The sequence below is a fragment of the Petaurus breviceps genome, unplaced genomic scaffold, assembly GCF_028583685.1.
Source record: "Petaurus breviceps papuanus isolate PSGF00001 unplaced genomic scaffold, PetGlider_PUasm1.0 90752, whole genome shotgun sequence".
Taxonomy (NCBI): domain Eukaryota; kingdom Metazoa; phylum Chordata; class Mammalia; order Diprotodontia; family Petauridae; genus Petaurus; species Petaurus breviceps.
This window is the reverse complement of record NW_027187336.1, coordinates 7,572,772-7,577,913: the sequence shown is the minus strand read 5'-3', so window position 1 is coordinate 7,577,913 and position 5,142 is coordinate 7,572,772. Positions and strand designations below refer to the sequence as shown.

Below are 5,142 nucleotides of genomic sequence, written 5' to 3'. Positions count from 1 at the left end.
CTGGTTGCCTTTCACACAATCACAACTTTCACCTCAGAGGGGAATAGGTTTTCAGAAAGTTCCTGTAAAATCTACTCCAAGCTCTTTATGCCTGGAAAAAAACAGATTGGGGTAGGGGTGGCCAGGTGGCTCAGTGAGTAAGAGCACCGGCCCCAGAGTCGGGATGACCTGGGATCGAATCCAGGCTCAGATACTTAGCACCACACCCAGAAATAATTGGCCGTGTAACCTTGAGCAAGTTACTTAACCCCAATTGCTTAAAAAAAAAAACCAGATTGGGATATGTTGTGACTGACTGGCTATGGATCACAAGGTGCGGTTTTCAGTCTTGCACACAGTTACCAGGACTTCTGGCAGCCCTGGGTCAGGAATGACCCAATATCAATTTGCTATGTAAGATTCTGTAAAGTAAGCTTCTGTGCCTAGGAGTCTATATAAAAACCAGCAGGGTTACCATAGCCCCTTCCAATGATCTTGAAGCTCTTAATGAAATTGGACTCAAACCTGTCTTTAGTGTTCAGTTCATCTCTAAAAGAGTCTCTGGCTTCCTCTACTAAGGTAAAATTTTTAAGTTTATTTCAGGCCCAGAGGGTTCAAGGGAGCTGGTGTCAGCAGCTCTTGGCTTTTTTCCTCCATCTCACTGTCCTCATAGTAGTCATTATAGAAGACATCTGATCCTTCATTTGATATAAGGGGCTTGGTCTTGACCCAGTACTCAGTCAATGTTGTGGGCATCTTTACTCCATTGTATTCTGCATCAACCTTGGTCCTCAGGACCTGCTTCTGGATAATGCCAGTATACTCCAGATCCTTCCCTTTACTGTCTTTCTATTTCTTGTAAATAACAGAGCATATACATAGACTGGTGAAAAGTTATTGAATTCACTGAAGAGGGAGATCACACCCATGAAGATGGTCTTGACATTCTGAGTGTGGTTCAATTATTCAGATGGAAGCTTTCCATTCTGGGGATCATCTACTGGAAGGTGAAAGATTAAAATGCAAACATCCTCAGGTTCATAAATGTTTAGGTGCCACACTTTTTGTGAGAAACTAGAAAGCTGGAGGGGAGCAGGGATAATCAATGGGAAACGAGGCAGGGCTTGAAGTAGCACAGTCATAGTAGATGTGTGTGTGGGGGGGAAGGCAGCAAAGATGACCACTTCCTAGTGGTACAGGTCACCCTCATCCACCAGGGTTACCTGGAAGTCCTTGACCAGCTTCTCCTGCAGCCCTATACATACAAGATATATACAATGTAAATTCAATGTAATCTCAGGTGGAAGGCACTGGAGGGTTGCAGGAGACTGGGAAAGATCTTTTTTTCCCTTTAATAGTATTTTATTTTCTCCAATTACATGTAAAGACAATTTTGAGTCCCAGATTTTTTCTTCCTTCCTCCCTCCCCTCCCCCATCCCCAAGACAGCAAGCAATATGATGTAGGTTATACATGTGAATCATGTGAACCGTATTTCCACATTAGTCATATTGTGAAAGAAGAAATAGAACAGAGGGAGAAAACTATGAAAAAAAAAGTGAAAATAGATTTGCAATGAGACTCCAAAAGTTCTTTCTTTAGATGTGGATAGCATTTTCTATCATGATTTTTTTGGAATTGTCTTAGATCATTATATTGAGAACAGCTAAGTCAATCATAGTTGATTACTGCACACTGTTGCTATTACTGTATACAATGTTCTCCCAGTTCTGCTCGTTTCACTCGGCATCAGTTCATGTAAGTCTTTCCAGGTTTTTCTGAAATTGTCTTGCTCATCATTTCTTATAGCACATAGTAATCATATACCACACCATGTTCAGTCATTCCCCAATTGATAGACACCCTTTCAGTTTCCAATTCTTTGTCACTACAAAAAGAGCTCCTGTAGATATTTTTGTACATGTATGTCCTTTCCCCGTGTGTGTGTGTGTGTGTGTGTGTGTTAATATGTGGGAAGTTTTTTAGTTAATTTATTTATTTTTAGTTTTCAACATTTACTTCCATAAGTTTTAAATTTTTTCCCCCTCCCTCCCCAAGGCAGCCTGCAATCTGACATAGGCTCTACATATACATTGCTATTAAATATATTTTTCATATTAGTCATGTTATATAGAAGAATTATAACAAATGGGAGAAACCACAAGAAAGAAAAAACAAAAAAATGAACAAAAAATAGTCTGCTTTTCTCTGAATTCAGATTTTGTAGTTCTTTCTCTGGATGTGAATGACATTTTCCATCATGAGTCCTTTGCAATTGTTTTGGGTCCTTGAATTGCTGAGAAGGGCTAAGTCTATCAAAATCAGTCATCAAAGACTGTGACTGTTACTGTGTACAATGTTCTCCTGGTTCTGCTCATTTCACTCAGCATCAGTTCATATAAATCTTTCCAGGTTTTTCTGAAGTCAGTCTGTTCATCATTGCTTATAGCATAATAGTATTCCATTACATTCATATACCACAACTTGTTCATCCATTCCCCAATTTATGGGCATCCCCTCAATTTCCATTTCTTGGCCATCATGAAGAGAATGCATCACAAAGAGAAATACTATAATTATTTCTGTACATGTGGGTCTTTTCCCCATTTTTATGATCTCTTTGGGATACAACACTAGAAGGTGTATTGTTGGGTAAAAGGGTATTGTTTTGAGAATAGCTTTTTAATGATCTCTTTGGAATGTAGATCTACTAGTAGTATTATGGATCAAAGAGTATGCACAGTTTGATTGTCCTTTGGGCATAGTTCCAATTTGCTCTTCAAAATAGTTGGATCAGTTCACCACTCCACCGACAATGCATTAATGTCCTAATTTTCTGGGAAAGATTTCTTTAAAGTTTTAAAAGTTTTCTTTGGTCTGTATTCAGACTCCCATCAGCTCTTTCTCTGGAAGTGGATAGCATTTTTCATCATGAGTCCTTTGGAACTGTTTTGGATCATTGTATTGTTGTGAATACTAACTGTAAATTTTTTAAATGTATTTTTAATTTATGAAATAAAACAAGCATTTCCATAACAAAATACAATAAAAAAAGATAATTGCACATGAAATTGTAAATCTATTATGTAAAAAATTAAATATATAATATTTTTAAAATATAAAATATTTCAAAATCTATTAAAATATAATAGTTATTATGTAAATTTCTTTTTTTTTCTTACCCCACCCCAAATCCTAGAGATAGCTATAAAACTCTAGTAGTTGTTGATACCATGACAAAAATATCCCACTTCATTCCTTGCAGCAGTCCCATTCACTGTTGCTAAGGTCAGTTCCTCTGAGTAATTCTTTGTTTTACACAGACTCCTCAATCACCTCACCTCTATGGGAATCCTTAATTAGCTTCACACTGTTCTCCACTATTGTTGTTAAGTAGTTTCCAATTTTTTGTGAGTCAATTTGGGGTTTTCTTGGCAAGTGATACTACAGTCATTTCCTTCTCCAGCTCATTTTACAAATGAGGAACTGAGGCAAAATAGGTTAAGTGACTTGCCCTGGGTCACACAGTTATTAAATATTTGAGGTCAGATTTGAACTCAGGAACTCTGGAAGATGAGTATTCCTAACTTCAGGCCAGGTTCTCTATCCATTTAGCTGTTCCTATTCTGTACTATTAATTGACTTTACACATAAAGGCTTACCTGTCCATTACACATTATTCTCAGTATTTTGAAAAATATTCTTTCAAGTACCACTTGAGGTTACATGACCTATCCCCAAGACAACTGATTTGATTTATTAGACATGGCTGAATTTTGCCATAAAAAGTCACTGTATACTGCTACATCTGCAATACCCCATTTCACACAAATCCTTGTTTCTTCCCTAACCCCACTCTTAAAATTATAGTTCCCAGTGGTAAACTGTTATTTTTTTTCCTTCCCAACACTAGTTCATTTTTTTAGCTTTTATTTAGTATTTTATTTTTCCCCAGTTACAGATAAAACAATTTTTAACATTTGTTTTTAAAACTTTGAGTTCTAAATTCTCTCCCTTCCTCCCCCCCCCCCCCCCCACCTTGAGAAGGCAAGCAATTCAATATAGGTTATACATGTATAGTCATGTAAAACATATTCATAATAGTCATGTTGTGAAAGAAAACACAGACAAAAGAACTAAAAAAAATATATATATTTTTTTAAAGTATGTTTCAATTGTCTTCAGACACAATATCAGTTCTTTCTCTGGGGATGGATAGCAGTTTTCATCATAATTCCCTCAGAGCTGTCTTAGATCATTGTATTTCTGAGAAAAGTTATTCATAGCTGATCACCTTACAGTATTACTGTTACTTTGTACACAGTACACTTCACTTTGCATCAGCCCATGAAAGTCTTTCCAGGTTTTTCTGAGAGGACCTTGCTCATCATTTCTTGTACTATAATAGTATTTCATCATAATCACATACCACAACTTGTTCAGCCATTCCCCAATGGATGGGTTTCCCCTCAATTTTTAATTTCTTTGCCTCCAGAAAAGAGGTGCTAGAAATATTTTTGTACAGATAGGTCCTTTTCCTTTTTTTTTTTTAATCTCTTTTGAGATACAGACCTAGTAGTGGTATTTCTAGGTGAAAGAGTACACACAGTTTTGGGACATAGTTCCAAATTGCTCTACAGAATAGCTGACAGTTCACAACTCCACCAACAGGGCATTAAAGTCTCGTTTTTTCTCATGTCTCTTCCAATATTTGTCATGGTAAACAGTTACTAGCTGGAAGAATTGGGTGCCACCTAGTGTGACTTACAAACAGCCTTCCAGATAGCAAAGGCTACATGAAAGTAAGCAGTTTGTCAGTACCTGTCATTTTAGTAGGTAAACTAGAAAACTGTGAAGCCCAGAGGTGGAGAGGACACAGGTGGTACCTGGCACACACACAGCAAGCAAGAGTTTTAGCTGAGTATCCATTATCACCAGGGCTACAGGAAGCTGCTGAATAGAATGAAAGCTGATGGTATCAGCATCTCTACTAGAATATTTAGGGAGAATGATAATGAGAAGGGGCAGAATATCTTGGATCAGACCAGCTTAAGGCAGTGATGAATAGAGCATCTGGAGAGGGTGAGTGGAGTGAATAGAGGAGCAAAGACTTATTGAAATGATGGTTTAGTGTAATGTCAGTGATTTTTGGTACCACATCTCC

General features: G+C 37.4%; 1 pseudogene; it reads right to left on the bottom strand.

The window, feature by feature from the left end:
* Positions 1-573: 573 nt before the first annotated feature.
* LOC138146145 (ubiquitin-conjugating enzyme E2 R1 pseudogene) lies at positions 574-4,806 on the bottom strand (annotated as a pseudogene).
* Between the last annotated feature and the right edge of the window lie 336 nt (positions 4,807-5,142).